Source organism: Castanea sativa, chromosome 5, assembly GCF_040712315.1.
Source record: "Castanea sativa cultivar Marrone di Chiusa Pesio chromosome 5, ASM4071231v1".
Classification (NCBI taxonomy): Eukaryota; Viridiplantae; Streptophyta; class Magnoliopsida; order Fagales; family Fagaceae; genus Castanea; species Castanea sativa.
This window is the reverse complement of record NC_134017.1, coordinates 45035587-45047286: the sequence shown is the minus strand read 5'-3', so window position 1 is coordinate 45047286 and position 11700 is coordinate 45035587. Positions and strand designations below refer to the sequence as shown.

General features: G+C 36.1%; 1 long non-coding RNA gene across 1 annotated transcript; it reads left to right on the top strand.

The window, feature by feature from the left end:
• Window positions 1–6651: 6651 nt before the first annotated feature.
• LOC142634233 (uncharacterized) lies at window positions 6652–9623 on the top strand. Its single transcript, XR_012844082.1, has 3 exons — window positions 6652–7549; window positions 8150–8201; window positions 9322–9623. It is a non-coding gene; the product is annotated as an uncharacterized LOC142634233 (long non-coding RNA).
• The last annotated feature ends 2077 nt before the right edge of the window (window positions 9624–11700 follow it).

The following is an 11700-nucleotide window of genomic DNA, read 5'->3' as shown; positions in this document are numbered from 1 at the left end:
TTAGTGGGGATGTGTTGGTGGTGGTGGTGGGTTTTAGTTATTTTAGGTAACCCCATAAAATTTAAGGAATTAATTAAAATGGTTGACATGTGTCAATTTTTTATTAGTGGAACATAAAGTGCATCAAGAAAAGTGGGATAGAAAATTCGAAGTCCTCTAATGTCTTGCTTGTAGACCCTTGGTAAAGCATGGGGGAATGATTAATAGTTATTTTATGAATCAGATAAATGTTTTGTCCTTCTTACATTACGTAGGTTTTAAAATTGTGTTAGACCTACATGATGTGAAAGGAAATATGTATATAGCATATGAATGAGATAACAAAAGAGCAACAATTATCTCAAATGTGGTGAATTATTGTATTTGAATTTAATTAGAGAACCCAATGTACTACAATTGAGATACTATATCTATGTTTTCCCTATAATGGTATCAATTCTCACACACTCCTTATTGTACATTGTCGTTACACATTACTCATTTTATATTTCAAATGTGGATATTAAGAAATAAAAATATATATGATGAAGCAAAAATTCAGTAGTTGAGTTCCTCGTCTCTGCTGATGGACAAAAGGAATTGACTACGTCTCTGGTGTAAAACTTGCAATAAGTTTCAAACTGGAAATGGAGTACATCGGTGTGGTGTTTGCCAAAAACCCTCCAAAGATTAAGTGAGAGAAAGGTTTTAGAAAAAGGATTTGGCTTAAGAATAGTTTTGGGATCGAATGTTTTGTGTACCTCCATGATTGGATCTTTCTCTCGTTTTATAGCTAATTCCACATTGACTAGCAACGGGTCTTTGAATTTACTTTGCAATGGCTAGTGTGTTACATGTCGATGTCTTGATGCATATAATTCGGTTACTATTGCTCCATGCCTTAGTCTTTGGCTTGAATTCTTTTAATAAATGTGTAACGTAGCTTAGCTTCGTCATTGAATGTGAGATGTTTCCGAGTTTTGGGACTCATCGATTTCCCCTTATTCCTTCTTTCAACTGTGGGACAAGGTAGGAATATTGATATTCATTGCTTCATGTTCCGTGCATAGGGCATTTATTGTGAGTAGACATTTTGTCTATTCGGTGACATGTGGACGGTCAGGATTTTCCCTTTGTGTCAATTTTTTCTCGATTTTCCCACGCACGATCTCTTACTTTATTTCGTGTTTTTCCCTCTCTTTCGTTTTTCATTCTCATTTTGCCATTTCCCCTATCTAGAGATTTCTTCTTCCTGACTCCTCCTCCATTCCTGATAAGTCCTTTCTCCTTTTTCTCCATTTTTGTTCTCTTATGGTAGACTACTCTCAGGTTAGGCTAAGTTTCCCTTCTATCTCCTTTCTCTTTGCTCGTTTGTGTGGCTTGCTTAAGTCCGTAGGTAGAAAGCGTCCTAAGGTTGGTTTTTTGTAGGGAGAAATTGTCCATACAACTCCTTTTTGCTTTTCCACTTCCCTTTGGTCCATCATTCAGTAGGAATTGCTCAAACTTTGGCAATGTCTAGAGATGAGGTTAGGTCGAGTGAGCTTGAAACGGGCTTATCCTCTTCTGAGGACCGTGGAGCTCTAGAGGTTTCCTCCCCTTCTACTCCTCACAAAGCTTGGAGTATCCATTGTGCTTTAAAAGAGAAGGATGAGAGGTGGTTTAGGAATAGATTCCAGTTCCCTCCCTCTGTTAAGGTTAGGATTCTTGATGGTGACGATAGAGCGTGTCATTCATATGCTGACGAAGTCTGTTTCTATGAAGCTGACTTTGCAAGCGGTTTTCGTTTCCCCCTTCATCCTTTCATCAGGGAAATCTTTTATCGTCTTTTACTCACTCCTACCCAATTAGTCCCTAATTCTTGGAGGATAGTGATTTGTTGTATGGTGGTGTAGATGTTTGCTAATGATGGGGACATCATTAGGGCAGATGAGTTCTTGTATTTTTACCGCTTAAGATGGTCCACAATCCCAGGGTATTGGGAATTTAAACCTTGGGATAGGAGTTCAAGTTTGATTCTTGATTATTCATCTTCTCTTCGAAACTGGAAGACGAGATTTTTCTTTTGTCTCTAGTAAAGGTTATGAAACCGTTCCTGGTGAGAACCCTAATGATGCCCTCAGGTTGCTTCATAGTTGGGGTACTCCTTTGTCTAATGCATCCTTTTATTATATACGCAGTCACATATTTTTGTGTTTGTATAATTTTTAGAGTGTATCCAGACTTGTCATGTGTTCTTCTTTTGTAGCTTTTGTACGTCCTTGTCTCAAGAGATGATATCACAATTGCTTTGAGAGGGTTAGAGGATATTTGGAGACCGTTCAGGATTTTGATGAACTAATCTCCCCTCAATCTTTTTTCTTACATTTTCTCAGCCCAGAGCCTTCAAGTCCAGTCCAGAATAATGTTGAAGCTGTCAAAAAAACTAAGTGGCTCGGACTTATCTTTGTTTCTTATTAACTTTCGGGAACTAACGTGTGTGGACTTGTTTTTCTTCAGGGATGGCTACCAGATTCAGTAAGGTGAAGCTTTCTAAGGTGTAGGAGAAGAAGGCTAAAACTAGATTGAAGGAGGGTCTTCTAACGAGGAAGCAAAAAAAGGACAGTCAACCTCTTCAGGAGGAGCCGGGGGTCGTCTCTTCAATTCCTAAACCTGCTATCCAGCACCTGGCTTCTCCTACCTCGTCTTTAGAATTGATAACTCATATTGACGAGGTTCTTAAGATGCGTGGAAAGGCCAGATCCATCCTTGGTACCGTCTGGGATAATACCAATGCCACGGTAACGATGGCTCACAATGCCATTGACATAGATGACCTTGAGCCTTTGACGATCAAATCATCCCAAGAGTTGATGTCGTCTCACATTCACAAGATTATAAAGGTATACTTCTTTCTCTTTTCTCCCTTTTATATTATATATATATATATATATATATCCTCCTTTCGGTTTCCAAGTGCTGGGCAAATCTTTGTACCTGTCGGGGAAGTACTCGGTTTATGAGGAGAAGCTCGCATCTCTCGTTACTCAAATAGAGTCCCTTTCTTTGGAGAATGCCTTGTTGAAGGAGAACGTTTCCCCTTTTGAGAGCAAGGTGAAGAAATATCAAGATCATCTCAAGGTTCTATAGAAGGACATAAGTATTGAGAAAGCCTTCTCCAATTGAAAGACAAGTAAATTGAGGAAGCTTTGGCTAAGATTCCAAAGGCTGGTGCCGAGGTGGTGGAGAAGTTCGAGGACTCTGATGAGTATCCCTATAAGCTATGTGACTATTATGTGGAGGGCTTTGACCTTTTCACAAATATTTGGCCAAGCATCATCCAGAATTATACTTCTCCAAGCTTGATATGGAAGAGGTGGAGAAGGAGATCCTAGTAGACTGTGCTTCTAATGCCACAGCGGAGAATGAGGGTGTGATTGAAGAAGCTATTGCCATGGCTCCAGCAGACCCGTATCCTTCTAACCTTCCTTAGAGCCCTTTACTTTTATCATTTTTTGTAAAACAAGAACACTGTTTATATTCTTACTTCTTTGAAACAATATTTGTCACGTCCCAGTCAATCAGACTAGGAAATAAAAAAAATTAAAAAAAAAAAGGTCAGATTTTTTTTTTTAGGTTCCCACATGCCCCACCTAACCCCACTCCCCACCACTCCTTTTTCTCTTATCTCTTCTCTCTTTTGGCCGGCTCTCTATTTCTTTCTTTTCTCTTCACTTAAACACACTCATTTCTCAAGCTCACCCGCAGGCCTCCACTCCAAACCACACCATCTCACCATCATTTTTTCGGCAAGATCACCGGAAAAATACTTGGGAACCCCTAAGCATCTTCATCATTTTATTTGAGGTAAGCATTTCTAATCTTTTTGGTGGGTTTTACACTTTTGCTTGAGGTTATTTTATCTAAGCTTTAATAATGATACCCATGTGATTTATGAACATTAGAAGTGATATTTATGTGTTTGTATGTATGGGTTTTGTATTGGTGGAATTATTTGATGAGTGGGTATATAATTTGTGCTAAAAATGGCAACTTAAGGTTTATGTATGGTGGAAAAATTTAGGGGTTTTAAGTTATAATGTGTGATGGTTGGTAAATTTAATTTTTAAATTTAATTTTTCCATTGCCATTGGGTTTATTTGAAGTTAGCTGAAGTTCTAAATTTCTTGTCTTGGAGGATATTTTGATTTTTGCTTTCATGGGTCTCTTAATGATGTAGTGTAAATTTATGGAAGTCAGTCATAATGGTGGAGATGATATTGAATGGGCTAACTTTATAAATTGGAGTCTATGCCTTGTGAATTAATTTGTTGAGAAACTTGGAAAGAAGAATATGTTATTGATGAGGTTAAATATTAGGCTTGCCTAATTAAGTGTTTATTTGACAATTCCTAAATTGTGGCTAGATACAATTTCCAGCTCTATACTTATTGTGATAGGTTTACTTGATATTGTTTTGGTTCTAGCTAATCTCCTTGGAGCTTGGAGAGTTAGGCTTTTGTGGTTGCGAGGTAAGTAGCTTTTTAATGGGATTTTGAAAAAAATTTAATATTGCATAAATGTTGTTTTTGGGTTAGACACTTTTGGAAACTACCTATGGAAACTATATTTTCCTAAAACTATTGTGCCGTAACCTTAATATATATATATATATATATATATGTGTGTGTGTGTGTGTGTGTGTGTGTGTGTGTGTGTGTGTGTGTGATTATATATATGAAAATGCATCATATTTGGTATTGCATTTGGGGAAATGCATGAATTGTTGATATGGAAAATATGAGCATCTTTTATTTAATCTTTGATAAGGAAATTATGAACTTTATGGTTTTTTAGAAAATCTAAAGATGCTTATCTTGTCTTGTTATTGGGAAGTTGATATAAAATATTTTGACAAGAATGAAGTTGAAAATCTTACAACCCTTGTGTAAGTTAGATTATTTAAAGTTTTCTTGAAATTACCTAGATTTAAACTATATATTTGGAAGTAACATAACCTGTGAGCTTTATGTGGTTTTAACACCATGCCATGTGTGATTTCCCGGTGATCACCCAATTTGACTTTCGTAGTCTTTGTGACAATGGAAATCAAATCTAGGTCAGTGCCGTTTCACTTTGGATGATGCGTTCTTTCCTGCTGCCCATGGGGGGAAGGGGTTCCTTGATTGTGTGTGGGTGAGGCTGCTATCCATAGGGCCAAGAGACCACATGCAAGAGAGGTCCTATTTGACGCGCTCTCTCTGCTGCCCATGGGGAGAGAGAAAAACCTTGAGGGTATGGGTGAGGCTGCTGTCCATGGGGCCAAGAGTTTGCATTCTAGAGAGGACAATATCATGCTAGTTATGAATGGGTGGATCCCCTGACCAATATATGTGGTAGTGTGGTATTTTTGAGAAAATTTACCGTATGTTAGATTTTATGGCTTTGAAAATTATATTGTTAGTGCACACAAATTACTGATTTTAGTATATAGTTTCAAGGTATTTACTTTAAGAAACTTTGTGTTTCATTACTTAATCATTCTTGTCATATTATTATTATTGAAGATGAAACTTGCATTTCACCCAACCCCATTAATTATGCTACTTACTTGGCTCTGTCTCATCCCATTATTTTTGTAAACTTTTCAGAGTAGGAAACAATATTTTGAGATAGCTTTTTGGTGGCTAAGAGTAGTTAGACTAACTACTGATGGAGGCTGAACTTTTGTGATGGAGGTATTTGATGTTGTACATCTTAGAATAGGCTTGACTCTTTTTTTTTTTTTTTTTTTGTATATTATAGTGGTTGTGACTGTATTCCCACTGATGGGACAAGCTGTTGATATGTAATTGTTTATTCAGACCTCAATTCTTTTATGGCCAATGGTCCTTGTAATTAAGGCTTAGAGCTCTGACTTACTTTGAGAGTATATGCAATGGAATTATTATGGTAATTCTTGATGTTGGTACTTGATAGGATTTATGTGGATTGAACTTTCAAAAAATGAAAAATTTACAGGTACTTGAGACGTTTTTCTCATGCTTTGGACCCCTTGGGGTTTGGGGCATGACAGTTATGGTATTAGAGCATAGGTTATGATTCTGTAGACTTTGAAAATAGGAATTGATTTTGATATAAGTCAAAGCATTAGGGGTTGATGAATTCTTTATTTTATACCTTTGTTTCAACTTCCACCTGCTATTCCTTTTTCTTATCTATCTTTTCTATGCTAACCTTCTATGTTGCCTTGTGATTTGCTTGCTTGTTTCTTGGGTATAGGTATAAGTACTTTGGTACACTATGCCTCCTAAAAAGAAAGCACGTAAAGTAAAGCATGTGGATGAGGTTACAGCTCCTGAGCATGGCCATAGGCAACGCCAAGAGCGTGAGAGACCTGTCACTCCTGATGGTGGTGAGATTGATGAGGTGGCAGTGGCAAACAGGATTTATGCTAGGATTGCTAGAGCAGTCCAAGGTGGTGAACGTGGGAGGGAGGGTTGCCTTTTTGGGGAGTTCAATAAGCAAAACCCTCCAACTTTTGATGGGGGACCTGATCCTATAGCAGCAGAGAACTGGCTGCTAAAGATGGAAAAATTACTAAGAGCCCTTGAATGCACTGATGCTCAGAGGGTGAGGTATGCCACTTATACTCTTTAGGGTCTTGCTGAGAGATGGTGGTCAAGCTCTCTGAGGATGGAGTTGAGAAGGGGCACTCCCATTACTTGGGAGAAGTTTAAGGAAGTTTTTAATGGGGCATACTTCCTCGATGTAGTGAGGGACCGTAAGGCAAGAGAATTTTCTGATTTGGTTCAGGGGGCTATGACAGTGGAAAAGTATGCTGCTAAGTTTGTTGAACTCTCTCGCTTTGCTCCTTACTTGATTTCGGATGAGTCCAAGAAAGTGAAAAAGTTTTGGGGAGGCCTTGATGGTAGGATTCGCCCTCTCATTATAGTCTCTGGAGTGGATCCTTTTACTGAGGCTGTGAAGCGAGCGATGAGTCTCGAAGAAGATTATAAGTACAACCCCAATTCCAAGGAGAGTGAAAAGAAGCAAGGGCCCTTTATTTCTCAACATGGTAAGGGTAAGGGCTTAAGAAATGATTCTTTAAAAACTCAGGTAATAGAGGACAATCTTCTAGGCATAGCAAGAATGCCTATCCTCAGCCTGGTGATAAGAAGTCTTGCTCTTGTTGTGGTAAACTTCATGATGGACAAAATTGTGATGGGGTAAAGATTTCATTTGTTTGTAAGCAACTCGGACACTTTGCTAGAGATTGCCCAAGTTCTAAGCGCTCAGGTTCCTCTTCCTCATCTCAAGTTGCAAAGGGTCAGATTTGTTTTTGGGTTCCCACGTGCCTCACCTAACCCCACTCCCCACCACTCCTTTTTCTCTTATCTCTTCTCTCTTTTGGCCGGCTCTCTCTTTTCATTCTTTCATTTTTCTTTCTTTTCTCTTCACCTAAACACACTCATTTCTCAAGCTCACCCGCCGGCCTCCATTCCAAACCACACCATCTCACCATCATTTTTTTTGGCAAGATCACCGGAAAAATACTTGGGAACCCCTAAGCATCTTCATCATTTTATTTGAGGTAAAAATTTCTAATCTTTTTGGTGGGTTTCACACTTTTGTTTGAGGTTATTTTATCTAAGCTTTAATAATGATACCCATGTGATTTATGAGCATTAGAAGTGATATTTATGTGTTTGTATGTATGGGTTTTGTATTGGTGGAATTATTTGATGAGTGGGTATATAATTTGTGCTAAAAATGGCTACTTAAGGTTTATGTATGGTGGAAAAATTTAGGGGTTTTAAGTTATAATGTGTGATGGTTGGTAAATTCAATTTTTCCATTGCCATTGGGTTTATTTGGAGTTAGTTGAAGTTCTAAATTTCTTGTCTTGGAGGATATTTTGATTTTTGCTTTCATGGGTCTCTTAATGATGTAGTGTAAATTTATGGAAGCTAGTCATAATGTTGGAGATGATATTGAATGGGCTAACTTTATAAATTGGAGTCTATGCCTTGTGAATTAATTTGTTGAGAAACTTGGAAAGAAGAATATGTTATTGATGAGGTTAAATATTAGGCTTGCCTAATTAAGTGTTTATTTGGCAATTCCTAAATTGTGGCTAGATACAATTTCCAACTCTATACTTATTATGATAGGTTTACTTGATATTGCTTAGGTTCTAGGTAATCTCCTTGGAGCTTGGAGAGTTAGGCTTTTGCGGTTGAGAGGTAAGTAGCTTTTTAATGGGATTTTGGAAAATAATCATATTGCATAAATGTTGTTTTTGGGTTAGACACACTTTTGGAAACTACCTATGGAAACTATATTTTCCTAAAACTATTGTGTCGTAACCTTAATATATATATATATATATATATATATATGTGTGTGTGTGTGTGTGTGTGTGTGTGTGTGTGTGTGTGTGATTATATATATGAAAATGCATCATATTTGGTATTGCATTTGGGAAAATGCATGAATTGTTGATATGGAAAATATGAGCATCTTTTATTTATTCTTTGATAAGGAAATTATGAACTTTAGGTTTATTAGAAAATCTAAAGATGCTTATCTTGTCTTGTTATTGGGAAATTGATATAAAATCTTTTGACAAGAATGAAGTTGAAAACCTTACAAACCTTGTGGAAGTTAGATTATTTCAAGTTTTCCTGAAATTACCTAGATTTAAACTATATATTTGGAAGTAACGTAACCTGTGAGCTTTATGTGGTTTTAACACCATACCATGTGTGATTTTCCGGTGATCACCCGATTTGGTTTTTGTAGTCTTTGTGATAACGGAAATCAAATCCAAGTCGGTGCCCTTTCACTTTGGATGACGCGTTCTTCCCTGCTGCCCAGTGGGGGGAAGGGGTTTCTTGATTGTATGCGGGTGAGGCTACTGACCATGGGGCCAAGAGACCATATGCAAGAGTGGTCTTATTTGACGCACTCTCTCTGCTACCCATGGGGAGAGAGAAAAACATTGAGGGTATGGGTGAGACTGCTGTCCATAGGGCCAAGAGTCTGCATACCAGAAAGGACAATATTATGCCAATTGTAAATGGGTGGATCCCCTGACCGGTCTATGTGGTAGTGTGGTATTTTTGAGAAAATTTACTATATGTTAGATTTTATGGCTTTGAAAATTATATTGTTAATGCCTACAGATTACAGATTTTAGTATATAGTTTCAAGGTATTTACTTTGAGAAACTTTGTGTTTCATTACTTAATCATTCTTGTCATATTATTATTATTGAAGATGAAACTTGCATTTCCCCCACCCCCATTAATTATGCTACTTACTGGGCACTGTCTCATCCCATTATTTTTATAAACTTTTCAGAGTAGGCAACAATATTTTGAGACAAATTTTTGGTGGCTAAGAGTAGTTAGACTAACTATTGATGGAGGCTGAACTTTTGTGATGGAGTTATTTGATGTTGTACATCTTAGAATAGGCTTGACTCTTTTTTTTTGTATATTATAGTGGTTGTGACTGTATTCCCACTGATGGGACAAGCTATTGATATGTAATTGTTTATTCAGACCTCTATTCTTTTGTGGCCAATGGTCCTTGTAATTAAGGCTTAGAGCTCTGACTTACTTTGAGAGTATATGCAATGGAATTATTATAGTAATTCTTGATGCTGGTACTTGATAGGATTTATGTGGATTGAATTGTCAAAAAAATGAAAATTTTACAGGTACTTGAGACATTTTTCTCAGGCTTTGGACCCCTTGGGATTTGGGGCGTGACAATATTCGTGGGCCCACTTGTTTTGGGCAAGTTTATTTATATTGATATTTTGTTACATTCTACCTCATGTTCGAGGTTTAGCTTTATCTTTTCATGGAATTCTGTCAATTTTAAGTAACCTTTGTGGATGAATTCTCCATAATTTTTTCCTAAGTTTCATGCCAATCTCGTTATGTATTAGTAACTTTTTTTGAGTCATGCATTAATGATAATTGCGTTATGTGTTAATAATTTTTTCTAAGTCATGCACAAATGACAATTTTATTATGTGTTGATAACTTGTTCTAAGTCATGTATTAATGATGACTTTATTATGTATTAGTAACTTTTTCTAATTCATGTATAAATGACGATTGCGTTATGTGTTAGGATATATGTGATTCATGTTAGGAACATATGTCAATCTAGAATTGGCTGATCCTTTGACAAAACGCAATTTACATGTAATTGGGTAGATTCAAGATGTGTTTAATACTTCAAGAAACAAGGTTTCAAGATTAAGTATTAAAGCCCTGCAAGTCTGTCCAAGAATCAAGTGAAGAAGTGCTGGATTTCAAAACTCGATAGCTAGTATCTATCGAGGTTTAAAAAGTTGTTTTAGCCCAAAGCTCGATAGGTACTTGATAGATAAGCTATCTATTGAGATTTATAGAAAACAAATTTTCAGTTCTGATTTTCATCCAATCCGTGAATACATGTTTAGGCTTTCTTTTCTCACAATCCTAAACATATATAAGGATTATTTGTTGCACAGTTTTATGAGTGTGAAGCAAAGTTGTGTTTATGCAAATTGTGACCACAAACCTAGTTTTCTCTAGTTCATTTTCTCTTGAAGAAGCTACTGCGTTTGTACGTCGTTGGGTTTTGTAACCAAGCCGCTTCATGATCTCCATCGTGTTAATGAACTGATAAGCTGAAGAACTTTGCAATCAACATCTTTCTTAAGTTGGTGAATAAGTCGCGTACTAGGATCCGCGCATCTATTGGTTAGTCACGTACTGGAAGCCGTGCATTAAAAAGAGAGATTGTCACTACAAAATAAGTCCAATTGTGTATTGGGGTAAGAGTTCAACTGTAGATTGGTATAAGGTACTGGGATTCCTTTACTTGTAACCGCTTGTTGTGATAATAATGGATTTTCAGGAGTGGTGACCTTAAAATCACCCGGTGGGGTTTTGCCTTGGAGGTTTTCCCCATTCGTAAACAAATCACCATGTCAACTTTAATTTCCACTGCATATTTAATTAGTTGGTGATTTGTTTGTGCTACCATGCATATTGTCTATGTTAATCTGATTAAAAAATCTAATTGGCTAATTAATTGGTTAATTCATCACAATGAGTCAATACATTCTTGGCCTATCATTATGTATTAATAACTTTTTTTGAGTCATGTATAAATGACGATTTCGTTATGCATTAATAACTTTTTTCTAAGTCATGTATAAATGAAAATTGCATTATGTATTAATAACCTTTTTTTTTTCTAAGTCATGTATAAATGACAATTACATTATGTATTAATAACCTTTTTTTTTTCTAAGTCATGTATAAATGACAATTTCGTTATGTATTAATAACTTTTTTCTAAGTCATGTATAACTAACAATTTCATTATGTATTAATAACTTTTTTCTAATTTATATATAAATGAAAATTGCGTTATTTATTAATATCCTTTTTTTTCTAAGTCATGTATAAATGATGATTTCATTATGTATTAATAACTTTTTTCTAAGTCATGTATAAAGGACAATTTTGTTATGTATTAATAACTTTTTTCTAATTCATGTATAAATGACAATTGTGTTATGTATTAATAACCTTTTTTTTTCCCTAATTCATGTATAAATGACGATTTTGTTATGTATTAATAATTTTTTTCTAAGTCATGTATAAATGACGATTTCATTATGTATTAATAACTTTTTTCTAAGTCATGTATTAATGTCAAAGTAGTTAATAG